Source organism: Carassius gibelio, chromosome B19, assembly GCF_023724105.1.
Source record: "Carassius gibelio isolate Cgi1373 ecotype wild population from Czech Republic chromosome B19, carGib1.2-hapl.c, whole genome shotgun sequence".
In the NCBI taxonomy this organism is placed as follows: Eukaryota; Metazoa; Chordata; class Actinopteri; order Cypriniformes; family Cyprinidae; genus Carassius; species Carassius gibelio.
The window spans coordinates 3,700,967-3,715,016 of NC_068414.1; the positions used below are offsets into that span (position 1 = coordinate 3,700,967).

Sequence of the window (14,050 nt, forward strand, 5' to 3'; positions counted from 1 at the left end):
GGCATGAGAAAGAGATTGCCTTGATTGGGCTTTTGGTTATTATAGGCACTCTCTGCGTTTGACCACTTCGTGTTTATTTAGCCGGATGGGAAGGCAGCGCTTTCTTGTACGTGACGGGATGCAAATTCTTGAAGGCTCTCTTTAGTGACGGGTCCAAACAAAGATCTCATCTGCTCCTCTAGCCCTATCGGCGACTCGTGCACTTCGAGCCTTCTTAGTGACGGCGCAAGTTGCTGACTGCTGACTGCGTTGGTGGTATAGTGGTGAGCATAGCTGCCTTCCAAGCAGTTGACCCGGATTCGATTCCCGGCCAAAGCATATCCTTTGGCTCGGGCTGACGTCGAAGCAGAACTCCCTCTGTGACCTGTGCCTCCACCCAAAACTTTTGGATGGAATAATTTCGGATGGACCCATCATTAGCTGAAGTCGCATAACACTTGCAACACTACCCGTAGCAGGGGTCATTGTTTGGACTCTTTTTTTTTTTTTTTTTTTTAATTGCGCTTTAAACAAAAAGTATTGTGTCAATGCAACTGAACAACATTTATTAGGAACACAGTGCGTCAAAAAGCAAAATGACAGTTAAAGGCATTTCGTTATTGAACTCTTTGATGACATCATTCAGCTAAGTTCAGTTTAAATAGTATCTGTGCAATAATTTGCAATCAAGTCAACGATATCGCTGTACATGAAGTGTCCCCAGCTCCACCTGCCAGAAGCGACAGAGGCAAGAAACCAAAACTCGATCGGTGAAAGGATGGAGAAAAAACCCGGTGAGAAACCAGGCTCAATCGGGGAGACAGTTCTCCCCTTGTCAGACGAAACAGGTAGATCAGCTCCAGGCTGCAGGAATGTCAGACTGTGCAGAAGAATCATCTGTTTCCTGTGGTCTTGTCCAGGTGGTCTTTACAGGGGATTTGTATCTGCGGCTCATCTAGTTGTCACGGTCTCCGCTGTGTTTCTGGGCCATAGAGGTCCTTTCTAGGTGTTGATCCACCATCTTCTCTGGATACGGACTGGATCCGGGTGACTGAAGCGGATACAGACTGGATCTGGTGGCTACGGTGACCTCGGAATAAGGGATTTCTTTAAAAGACTTTTTTTTTCATATAAGATTTTATCCAACTTTTCAGATAGAGGCATGAGAAAGAGATTGCCTTGATTGGGCTTTTGGTTATTATAGGCACTCTCTGCGTTTGACCACTTCGTGTTTATTTAGCCGGATGGGAAGGCAGCGCTTTCTTGTACGTGACGGGATGCAAATTCTTGAAGGCTCTCTTTAGTGACGGGTCCAAACAAAGATCTCATCTGCTCCTCTAGCCCTATCGGCGACTCGTGCACTTCGAGCCTTCTTAGTAACGGCGCAAGTTGCTGACTGCTGACTGCGTTGGTGGTATAGTGGTGAGCATAGCTGCCTTCCAAGCAGTTGGAGAGAGCAGTGCGCATGTCCTTTGGCTCGGGCTGACGTCGAAGCAGAACTCCCTCTGTGACCTGTGCCTCCACCCAAAACTTTTGGATGGAATAATTTCGGATGGACCAATCATTAGCTGAAGTCGCATAACACTTGCAACACTACCCGTAGCAGGGGTCATTGTTTGGACTCTTTTTTTTTTTTTTTTTTTTTTTTAATTGCGCTTTAAACAAAAAGTATTGTGTCAATGCAACTGAACAACATTTATTAGGAACACAGTGCGTCAATAAAGCTACTGACTTCCGCCTGCGTTGTTGGTATAGTGGTGAGCATAGCTGCCTTCCAAGCAGTTGACCCGGGTTCGATTCCCAGCCAACGCATGTCCTTTGGCTCGGGCTGACGTCGAAGCAGAACTCCTTCTGTGACCTGCGAATCCAACCAAACATTTTGGATGGATCATTCGGAAGACGAAAAGAACCAGCTCTCCCCGTCGGGGAATCGAACCCCGGTCTTCCGCGTGACAGGCGAAGATACTGTCCACTATACTAACGAGGAGCCGTGCATGCTGCCGTTTCTCCCCCAACTGACGGCACTGCACTGACATAACTAAACAATGCATGGCTTCTTCTGACGCAGACCCAGCCCTAGCACCGTAAAATTTCTGATGGACCCATCATTAGCTGAAGTCGCATAACACTTGCAACACTACCCGTAGCAGGGGTCATTGTTTGGACTCTTTTTTTTTTTTTTTTTTTAATTGCGCTTTAAACAAAAAGTATTGTGTCAATGCAACTGAACAACATTTATTAGGAACACAGTGCGTCAAAAAGCAAAATGACAGTTAAAGGCATTTCGTTATTGAACTCTTTGATGACATCATTCAGCTAAGTTCAGTTTAAATAGTATCTGTGCAATAATTTGCAATCAAGTCAACGATATCGCTGTACATGAAGTGTCCCCAGCTCCGCCTGCCAGAAGCGACAGAGGCAAGAAACCAAAACTCGATCGGTGAAAGGATGGAGAAAAAACCCGGTGAGAAACCAGGCTCAATCGGGGAGACAGTTCTCCCCTTGTCAGACGAAACAGGTAGATCAGCTCCAGGCTGCAGGAATGTCAGACTGTGCAGAAGAATCATCTGTTTCCTGTGGTCTTGTCCAGGTGGTCTTTACAGGGGATTTGTATCTGCGGCTCATCTAGTTGTCACGGTCTCCGCTGTGTTTCTGGGCCATAGAGGTCCTTTCTAGGTGTTGATCCACCATCTTCTCTGGATACGGACTGGATCCGGGTGACTGAAGCGGATACAGACTGGATCTGGTGGCTACGGTGACCTCGGAATAAGGGATTTCTTTAAAAGACTTTTTTTTTCATATAAGATTTTATCCAACTTTTCAGATAGAGGCATGAGAAAGAGATTGCCTTGATTGGGCTTTTGGTTATTATAGGCACTCTCTGCGTTTGACCACTTCGTGTTTATTTAGCCGGATGGGAAGGCAGCGCTTTCTTGTACGTGACGGGATGCAAATTCTTGAAGGCTCTCTTTAGTGACGGGTCCAAACAAAGATCTCATCTGCTCCTCTAGCCCTATCGGCGACTCGTGCACTTCGAGCCTTCTTAGTGACGGCGCAAGTTGCTGACTGCTGACTGCGTTGGTGGTATAGTGGTGAGCATAGCTGCCTTCCAAGCAGTTGGAGAGAGCAGTGCGCATGTCCTTTGGCTCGGGCTGACGTCGAAGCAGAACTCCCTCTGTGACCTGTGCCTCCACCCAAAACTTTTGGATGGAATAATTTCGGATGGACCAATCATTAGCTGAAGTCGCATAACACTTGCAACACTACCCGTAGCAGGGGTCATTGTTTGGACTCTTTTTTTTTTTTTTTTTTTTTTTTTTTTTTAATTGCGCTTTAAACAAAAAGTATTGTGTCAATGCAACTGAACAACATTTATTAGGAACACAGTGCGTCAATAAAGCTACTGACTTCCGCCTGCGTTGTTGGTATAGTGGTGAGCATAGCTGCCTTCCAAGCAGTTGACCCGGGTTCGATTCCCAGCCAACGCATGTCCTTTGGCTCGGGCTGACGTCGAAGCAGAACTCCTTCTGTGACCTGCGAATCCAACCAAACATTTTGGATGGATCATTCGGAAGACGAAAAGAACCAGCTCTCCCCGTCGGGGAATCGAACCCCGGTCTTCCGCGTGACAGGCGGAGATACTGTCCACTATACTAACGAGGAGCCATGCATGCTGCCGTTTCTCCCCCAACTGACGGCACTGCACTGACATAACTAAACAATGCATGGCTTCTTCTGACGCAGACCCAGCCCTAGCACCGTAAAATTTCTGATGGACCCATCATTAGCTGAAGTCGCATAACACTTGGAACACTACCCGTAGCAGGGGTCATTGTTTGGACTCTTTTTTTTTTTTTTTTTTTTTTTTTAAATTGCGCTTTAAACAGAAAGTATTGCGTCAATGCAACTGAACAACATTAATTAGGAACACAGTGCGTCAAAAAGCAAAATGACAGTTAAAGGCATTTCGTTATTGAACTCTTTGATGACATCATTCAGCTAAGTTCAGTTTAAATAGTATCTGTGCAATAATTTGCAATCAAGTCAACGATATCGCTGTACATGAAGTGTCCCCAGCTCCGCCTGCCAGAAGCGACAGAGGCAAGAAACCAAAACTCGATCGGTGAAAGGATGGAGAAAAAACCCGGTGAGAAACCAGGCTCAATCGGGGAGACAGTTCTCCCCTTGTCAGACGAAACAGGTAGATCAGCTCCAGGCTGCAGGAATGTCAGACTGTGCAGAAGAATCATCTGTTTCCTGTGGTCTTGTCCAGGTGGTCTTTACAGGGGATTTGTATCTGCGGCTCATCTAGTTGTCACGGTCTCCGCTGTGTTTCTGGGCCATAGAGGTCCTTTCTAGGTGTTGATCCACCATCTTCTCTGGATACGGACTGGATCCGGGTGACTGAAGCGGATACAGACTGGATCTGGTGGCTACGGTGACCTCGGAATAAGGGATTTCTTTAAAAGACTTTTTTTTTCATATAAGATTTTATCCAACTTTTCAGATAGAGGCATGAGAAAGAGATTGCCTTGATTGGGCTTTTGGTTATTATAGGCACTCTCTGCGTTTGACCACTTCGTGTTTATTTAGCCGGATGGGAAGGCAGCGCTTTCTTGTACGTGACGGGATGCAAATTCTTGAAGGCTCTCTTTAGTGACGGGTCCAAACAAAGATCTCATCTGCTCCTCTAGCCCTATCGGCGACTCGTGCACTTCGAGCCTTCTTAGTGACGGCGCAAGTTGCTGACTGCTGACTGCGTTGGTGGTATAGTGGTGAGCATAGCTGCCTTCCAAGCAGTTGGAGAGAGCAGTGCGCATGTCCTTTGGCTCGGGCTGACGTCGAAGCAGAACTCCCTCTGTGACCTGTGCCTCCACCCAAAACTTTTGGATGGAATAATTTCGGATGGACCAATCATTAGCTGAAGTCGCATAACACTTGCAACACTACCCGTAGCAGGGGTCATTGTTTGGACTCTTTTTTTTTTTTTTTTTTTTTTTAATTGCGCTTTAAACAAAAAGTATTGTGTCAATGCAACTGAACAACATTTATTAGGAACACAGTGCGTCAAAAAGCTACTGACTTCCGCCTGCGTTGGTGGTATAGTGGTGAGCATAGCTGCCTTCCAAGCAGTTGACCCGGGTTCGATTCCCGGCCAACGCATGTCCTTTGGCTCGGGCTGACGTCGAAGCAGAACTCCTTCTGTGACCTGCGACTCCGACCAAACATTTTGGATGGATCATTCGGAAGACGAAAAGAACCAGCTCTCCCCGTCGGGGAATCGAACCCCGGTCTTCCGCGTGACAGGCGGAGATACTGTCCACTATACTAACGAGGAGCCGTGCATGCTGCCGTTTCTCCCCCAACTGACGGCACTGCACTGACATAACTAAACAATGCATGGCTTCTTCTGACGCAGACCCAGCCCTAGCACCGTAAAATTTCTGATGGACCCATCATTAGCTGAAGTCGCATAACACTTGGAACACTACCCGTAGCAGGGGTCATTGTTTGGACTCTTTTTTTTTTTTTTTTTTTTTTTTTAAATTGCGCTTTAAACAGAAAGTATTGCGTCAATGCAACTGAACAACATTAATTAGGAACACAGTGCGTCAAAAAGCAAAATGACAGTTAAAGGCATTTCGTTATTGAACTCTTTGATGACATCATTCAGCTAAGTTCAGTTTAAATAGTATCTGTGCAATAATTTGCAATCAAGTCAACGATATCGCTGTACATGAAGTGTCCCCAGCTCCGCCTGCCAGAAGCGACAGAGGGAAGAAACCAAAACTCGATCGGTGAAAGGATGGAGAAAAAACCCGGTGAGAAACCAGGCTCAGTCGGGGAGACAGTTCTCCCCTTGTCAGACAAAACCAGTAGATCAGCTCCAGGCTGCAGGAATGTCAGACTGTGCAGAAGAATCATCTGTTTCCTGTGGTCTTGTCCAGGTGGTCTTTACAAGGGATTTGTATCTGCGGCTCATCTAGTTGTCACGGTCTCCGCTGTGTTTCTGGGCCATAGAGGTCCTTTCTAGGTGTTGATCCACCATCTTCTCTGGATACGGACTGGATCCGGGTGACTGAAGCGGATACAGACTGGATCTGGTGGCTACGGTGACCTCGGAATAAGGGATTTCTTTAAAAGACTTTTTTTTTTCATATAAGATTTTATCCAACTTTTCAGATAGAGGCATGAGAAAGAGATTGCCTTGATTGGGCTTTTGGTTATTATAGGCACTCTCTGCGTTTGACCACTTCGTGTTTATTTAGCCGGATGGGAAGGCAGCGCTTTCTTGTACGTGACGGGATGCAAATTCTTGAAGGCTCTCTTTAGTGACGGGTCCAAACAAAGATCTCATCTGCTCCTCTAGCCCTATCGGCGACTCGTGCACTTCGAGCCTTCTTAGTGACGGCGCAAGTTGCTGACTGCTGACTGCGTTGGTGGTATAGTGGTGAGCATAGCTGCCTTCCAAGCAGTTGACCCAGATTCGATTCCCGGCCAAAGCATATCCTTTGGCTCGGGCTGACGTCGAAGCAGAACTCCCTCTGTGACCTGTGCCTCCACCCAAAACTTTTGGATGGAATAATTTCGGATGGACCCATCATTAGCTGAAGTCGCATAACACTTGCAACACTACCGGTAGCAGGGGTCATTGTTTGGACTCTTTTTTTTTTTTTTTTTTTTTTTAAATTGCGCTTTAAAAAAAAAGTATTGTGTCAATGCAACTGAACAACATTTATTAGGAACACAGTGCGTCAATAAAGCTACTGACTTCCACCTGCGTTGGTGGTATAGTGGTGAGCATAGCTGCCTTCCAAGCAGTTGACCCGGGTTCGATTCTTTTATTGATTTTTTTTAAATTGCGCTTCAAACAGAAAGTATTGCGTCAATGCAACTGAACAACATTAATTAGGAACACAGTGCGTCAAAAAGCAAAATGACAGTTAAAGGCATTTCGTTATTGAACTCTTTGATGACATCATTCAGCTAAGTTCAGTTTAAATAGTATCTGTGCAATAATTTGCAATCAAGTCAACGATATCGCTGTACATGAAGTGTCCCCAGCTCCGCCTGCCAGAAGCGACAGAGGGAAGAAACCAAAACTCGATCAGTGAAAGGATGGAGAAAAAACCCGGTGAGAAACCAGGCTCAGTCGGGGAGACAGTTCTCCCCTTGTCAGACGAAACCAGTAGATCAGGTCCAGGCTGCAGGAATGTCAGACTGTGCAGAAGAATCATCTGTTTCCTGTGGTCTTGTCCAGGTGGTCTTTACAAGGGATTTGTATCTGCGGCTCATCTAGTTGTCACGGTCTCCGCTGTGTTTCTGGGCCATAGAGGTCCTTTCTAGGTGTTGATCCACCATCTTCTCTGGATACGGACTGGATCCGGGTGACTGAAGCGGATACAGACTGGATCTGGTGGCTACGGTGACCTCGGAATAAGGGATTTCTTTAAAAGACTTTTTTTTTCATATAAGATTTTATCCAACTTTTCAGATAGAGGCATGAGAAAGAGATTGCCTTGATTGGGCTTTTGGTTATTATAGGCACTCTCTGCGTTTGACCACTTCGTGTTTATTTAGCCGGATGGGAAGGCAGCGCTTTCTTGTACGTGACGGGATGCAAATTCTTGAAGGCTCTCTTTAGTGACGGGTCCAAACAAAGATCTCATCTGCTCCTCTAGCCCTATCGGCGACTCGTGCACTTCGAGCCTTCTTAGTGACGGCGCAAGTTGCTGACTGCTGACTGCGTTGGTGGTATAGTGGTGAGCATAGCTGCCTTCCAAGCAGTTGACCCGGATTCGATTCCCGGCCAAAGCATATCCTTTGGCTCGGGCTGACGTCGAAGCAGAACTCCCTCTGTGACCTGTGCCTCCACCCAAAACTTTTGGATGGAATAATTTCGGATGGACCCATCATTAGCTGAAGTCGCATAACACTTGCAACACTACCCGTAGCAGGGGTCATTGTTTGGACTCTTTTTTTTTTTTTTTTTTTTAATTGCGCTTTAAACAAAAAGTATTGTGTCAATGCAACTGAACAACATTTATTAGGAACACAGTGCGTCAAAAAGCAAAATGACAGTTAAAGGCATTTCGTTATTGAACTCTTTGATGACATCATTCAGCTAAGTTCAGTTTAAATAGTATCTGTGCAATAATTTGCAATCAAGTCAACGATATCGCTGTACATGAAGTGTCCCCAGCTCCACCTGCCAGAAGCGACAGAGGCAAGAAACCAAAACTCGATCGGTGAAAGGATGGAGAAAAAACCCGGTGAGAAACCAGGCTCAATCGGGGAGACAGTTCTCCCCTTGTCAGACGAAACAGGTAGATCAGCTCCAGGCTGCAGGAATGTCAGACTGTGCAGAAGAATCATCTGTTTCCTGTGGTCTTGTCCAGGTGGTCTTTACAAGGGATTTGTATCTGCGGCTCATCTAGTTGTCACGGTCTCCGCTGTGTTTCTGGGCCATAGAGGTCCTTTCTAGGTGTTGATCCACCATCTTCTCTGGATACGGACTGGATCCGGGTGACTGAAGCGGATACAGACTGGATCTGGTGGCTACGGTGACCTCGGAATAAGGGATTTCTTTAAAAGACTTTTTTTTTTCATATAAGATTTTATCCAACTTTTCAGATAGAGGCATGAGAAAGAGATTGCCTTGATTGGGCTTTTGGTTATTATAGGCACTCTCTGCGTTTGACCACTTCGTGTTTATTTAGCCGGATGGGAAGGCAGCGCTTTCTTGTACGTGACGGGATGCAAATTCTTGAAGGCTCTCTTTAGTGACGGGTCCAAACAAAGATCTCATCTGCTCCTCTAGCCCTATCGGCGACTCGTGCACTTCGAGCCTTCTTAGTGACGGCGCAAGTTGCTGACTGCTGACTGCGTTGGTGGTATAGTGGTGAGCATAGCTGCCTTCCAAGCAGTTGACCCAGATTCGATTCCCGGCCAAAGCATATCCTTTGGCTCGGGCTGACGTCGAAGCAGAACTCCCTCTGTGACCTGTGCCTCCACCCAAAACTTTTGGATGGAATAATTTCGGATGGACCCATCATTAGCTGAAGTCGCATAACACTTGCAACACTACCGGTAGCAGGGGTCATTGTTTGGACTCTTTTTTTTTTTTTTTTTTTTTTTAAATTGCGCTTTAAAAAAAAAGTATTGTGTCAATGCAACTGAACAACATTTATTAGGAACACAGTGCGTCAATAAAGCTACTGACTTCCACCTGCGTTGGTGGTATAGTGGTGAGCATAGCTGCCTTCCAAGCAGTTGACCCGGGTTCGATTCTTTTATTGATTTTTTTTAAATTGCGCTTCAAACAGAAAGTATTGCGTCAATGCAACTGAACAACATTAATTAGGAACACAGTGCGTCAAAAAGCAAAATGACAGTTAAAGGCATTTCGTTATTGAACTCTTTGATGACATCATTCAGCTAAGTTCAGTTTAAATAGTATCTGTGCAATAATTTGCAATCAAGTCAACGATATCGCTGTACATGAAGTGTCCCCAGCTCCGCCTGCCAGAAGCGACAGAGGGAAGAAACCAAAACTCGATCAGTGAAAGGATGGAGAAAAAACCCGGTGAGAAACCAGGCTCAGTCGGGGAGACAGTTCTCCCCTTGTCAGACGAAACCAGTAGATCAGGTCCAGGCTGCAGGAATGTCAGACTGTGCAGAAGAATCATCTGTTTCCTGTGGTCTTGTCCAGGTGGTCTTTACAAGGGATTTGTATCTGCGGCTCATCTAGTTGTCACGGTCTCCGCTGTGTTTCTGGGCCATAGAGGTCCTTTCTAGGTGTTGATCCACCATCTTCTCTGGATACGGACTGGATCCGGGTGACTGAAGCGGATACAGACTGGATCTGGTGGCTACGGTGACCTCGGAATAAGGGATTTCTTTAAAAGACTTTTTTTTTCATATAAGATTTTATCCAACTTTTCAGATAGAGGCATGAGAAAGAGATTGCCTTGATTGGGCTTTTGGTTATTATAGGCACTCTCTGCGTTTGACCACTTCGTGTTTATTTAGCCGGATGGGAAGGCAGCGCTTTCTTGTACGTGACGGGATGCAAATTCTTGAAGGCTCTCTTTAGTGACGGGTCCAAACAAAGATCTCATCTGCTCCTCTAGCCCTATCGGCGACTCGTGCACTTCGAGCCTTCTTAGTGACGGCGCAAGTTGCTGACTGCTGACTGCGTTGGTGGTATAGTGGTGAGCATAGCTGCCTTCCAAGCAGTTGACCCGGATTCGATTCCTGGCCAAAGCATATCCTTTGGCTCGGGCTGACGTCGAAGCAGAACTCCCTCTGTGACCTGTGCCTCCACCCAAAACTTTTGGATGGAATAATTTCGGATGGACCCATCATTAGCTGAAGTCGCATAACACTTGCAACACTACCCGTAGCAGGGGTCATTGTTTGGACTCTTTTTTTTTTTTTTTTTTTTAATTGCGCTTTAAACAAAAAGTATTGTGTCAATGCAACTGAACAACATTTATTAGGAACACAGTGCGTCAAAAAGCAAAATGACAGTTAAAGGCATTTCGTTATTGAACTCTTTGATGACATCATTCAGCTAAGTTCAGTTTAAATAGTATCTGTGCAATAATTTGCAATCAAGTCAACGATATCGCTGTACATGAAGTGTCCCCAGCTCCACCTGCCAGAAGCGACAGAGGCAAGAAACCAAAACTCGATCGGTGAAAGGATGGAGAAAAAACCCGGTGAGAAACCAGGCTCAATCGGGGAGACAGTTCTCCCCTTGTCAGACGAAACAGGTAGATCAGCTCCAGGCTGCAGGAATGTCAGACTGTGCAGAAGAATCATCTGTTTCCTGTGGTCTTGTCCAGGTGGTCTTTACAGGGGATTTGTATCTGCGGCTCATCTAGTTGTCACGGTCTCCGCTGTGTTTCTGGGCCATAGAGGTCCTTTCTAGGTGTTGATCCACCATCTTCTCTGGATACGGACTGGATCCGGGTGACTGAAGCGGATACAGACTGGATCTGGTGGCTACGGTGACCTCGGAATAAGGGATTTCTTTAAAAGACTTTTTTTTTCATATAAGATTTTATCCAACTTTTCAGATAGAGGCATGAGAAAGAGATTGCCTTGATTGGGCTTTTGGTTATTATAGGCACTCTCTGCGTTTGACCACTTCGTGTTTATTTAGCCGGATGGGAAGGCAGCGCTTTCTTGTACGTGACGGGATGCAAATTCTTGAAGGCTCTCTTTAGTGACGGGTCCAAACAAAGATCTCATCTGCTCCTCTAGCCCTATCGGCGACTCGTGCACTTCGAGCCTTCTTAGTAACGGCGCAAGTTGCTGACTGCTGACTGCGTTGGTGGTATAGTGGTGAGCATAGCTGCCTTCCAAGCAGTTGGAGAGAGCAGTGCGCATGTCCTTTGGCTCGGGCTGACGTCGAAGCAGAACTCCCTCTGTGACCTGTGCCTCCACCCAAAACTTTTGGATGGAATAATTTCGGATGGACCAATCATTAGCTGAAGTCGCATAACACTTGCAACACTACCCGTAGCAGGGGTCATTGTTTGGACTCTTTTTTTTTTTTTTTTTTTTTTTTAATTGCGCTTTAAACAAAAAGTATTGTGTCAATGCAACTGAACAACATTTATTAGGAACACAGTGCGTCAATAAAGCTACTGACTTCCGCCTGCGTTGTTGGTATAGTGGTGAGCATAGCTGCCTTCCAAGCAGTTGACCCGGGTTCGATTCCCAGCCAACGCATGTCCTTTGGCTCGGGCTGACGTCGAAGCAGAACTCCTTCTGTGACCTGCGAATCCAACCAAACATTTTGGATGGATCATTCGGAAGACGAAAAGAACCAGCTCTCCCCGTCGGGGAATCGAACCCCGGTCTTCCGCGTGACAGGCGAAGATACTGTCCACTATACTAACGAGGAGCCGTGCATGCTGCCGTTTCTCCCCCAACTGACGGCACTGCACTGACATAACTAAACAATGCATGGCTTCTTCTGACGCAGACCCAGCCCTAGCACCGTAAAATTTCTGATGGACCCATCATTAGCTGAAGTCGCATAACACTTGGAACACTACCCGTAGCAGGGGTCATTGTTTGGACTCTTTTTTTTTTTTTTTTTTTTTTTTAAATTGCGCTTTAAACAGAAAGTATTGCGTCAATGCAACTGAACAACATTAATTAGGAACACAGTGCGTCAAAAAGCAAAATGACAGTTAAAGGCATTTCGTTATTGAACTCTTTGATGACATCATTCAGCTAAGTTCAGTTTAAATAGTATCTGTGCAATAATTTGCAATCAAGTCAACGATATCGCTGTACATGAAGTGTCCCCAGCTCCGCCTGCCAGAAGCGACAGAGGCAAGAAACCAAAACTCGATCGGTGAAAGGATGGAGAAAAAACCCGGTGAGAAACCAGGCTCAATCGGGGAGACAGTTCTCCCCTTGTCAGACGAAACAGGTAGATCAGCTCCAGGCTGCAGGAATGTCAGACTGTGCAGAAGAATCATCTGTTTCCTGTGGTCTTGTCCAGGTGGTCTTTACAAGGGATTTGTATCTGCGGCTCATCTAGTTGTCACGGTCTCCGCTGTGTTTCTGGGCCATAGAGGTCCTTTCTAGGTGTTGATCCACCATCTTCTCTGGATACGGACTGGATCCGGGTGACTGAAGCGGATACAGACTGGATCTGGTGGCTACGGTGACCTCGGAATAAGGGATTTCTTTAAAAGACTTTTTTTTTCATATAAGATTTTATCCAACTTTTCAGATAGAGGCATGAGAAAGAGATTGCCTTGATTGGGCTTTTGGTTATTATAGGCACTCTCTGCGTTTGACCACTTCGTGTTTATTTAGCCGGATGGGAAGGCAGCGCTTTCTTGTACGTGACGGGATGCAAATTCTTGAAGGCTCTCTTTAGTGACGGGTCCAAACAAAGATCTCATCTGCTCCTCTAGCCCTATCGGCGACTCGTGCACTTCGAGCCTTCTTAGTGACGGCGCAAGTTGCTGACTGCTGACTGCGTTGGTGGTATAGTGGTGAGCATAGCTGCCTTCCAAGCAGTTGGAGAGAGCAGTGCGCATGTCCTTTGGCTCGGGCTGACGTCGAAGCAGAACTCCCTCTGTGACCTGTGCCTCCACCCAAAACTTTTGGATGGAATAATTTCGGATGGACCAATCATTAGCTGAAGTCGCATAACACTTGCAACACTACCCGTAGCAGGGGTCATTGTTTGGACTCTTTTTTTTTTTTTTTTTTTTTTTTTTTTTTTAATTGCGCTTTAAACAAAAAGTATTGTGTCAATGCAACTGAACAACATTTATTAGGAACACAGTGCGTCAATAAAGCTACTGACTTCCGCCTGCGTTGTTGGTATAGTGGTGAGCATAGCTGCCTTCCAAGCAGTTGACCCGGGTTCGATTCCCAGCCAACGCATGTCCTTTGGCTCGGGCTGACGTCGAAGCAGAACTCCTTCTGTGACCTGCGAATCCAACCAAACATTTTGGATGGATCATTCGGAAGACGAAAAGAACCAGCTCTCCCCGTCGGGGAATCGAACCCCGGTCTTCCGCGTGACAGGCGGAGATACTGTCCACTATACTAACGAGGAGCCGTGCATGCTGCCGTTTCTCCCCCAACTGACGGCACTGCACTGACATAACTAAACAATGCATGGCTTCTTCTGACGCAGACCCAGCCCTAGCACCGTAAAATTTCTGATGGACCCATCATTAGCTGAAGTCGCATAACACTTGGAACACTACCCGTAGCAGGGGTCATTGTTTGGACTCTTTTTTTTTTTTTTTTTTTTTTTTAAATTGCGCTTTAAACAGAAAGTATTGCGTCAATGCAACTGAACAACATTAATTAGGAACACAGTGCGTCAAAAAGCAAAATGACAGTTAAAGGCATTTCGTTATTGAACTCTTTGATGACATCATTCAGCTAAGTTCAGTTTAAATAGTATCTGTGCAATAATTTGCAATCAAGTCAACGATATCGCTGTACATGAAGTGTCCCCAGCTCCGCCTGCCAGAAGCGACAGAGGGAAGAAACCAAAACTCGATCGGTGAAAGGATGG

The 14,050-nt window shown here is 46.0% G+C and overlaps 3 non-coding genes across 3 annotated transcripts; all 3 read right to left on the reverse strand.

Annotated features, from left to right (window-relative positions):
- Positions 1 to 3,570: 3,570 nt before the first annotated feature.
- trnad-guc (transfer RNA aspartic acid (anticodon GUC)) lies at positions 3,571 to 3,642 on the reverse strand. Its single transcript has one exon. It is a non-coding gene; the product is annotated as a tRNA-Asp (tRNA).
- A 1,603-nt stretch (positions 3,643 to 5,245) lies between these two features.
- Positions 5,246 to 5,317, reverse strand: trnad-guc (transfer RNA aspartic acid (anticodon GUC)). The gene has a single exon. It is a non-coding gene; the product is annotated as a tRNA-Asp (tRNA).
- An 8,190-nt stretch (positions 5,318 to 13,507) lies between these two features.
- Positions 13,508 to 13,579, reverse strand: trnad-guc (transfer RNA aspartic acid (anticodon GUC)). Its single transcript has one exon. It is a non-coding gene; the product is annotated as a tRNA-Asp (tRNA).
- Positions 13,580 to 14,050: the final 471 nt, after the last annotated feature.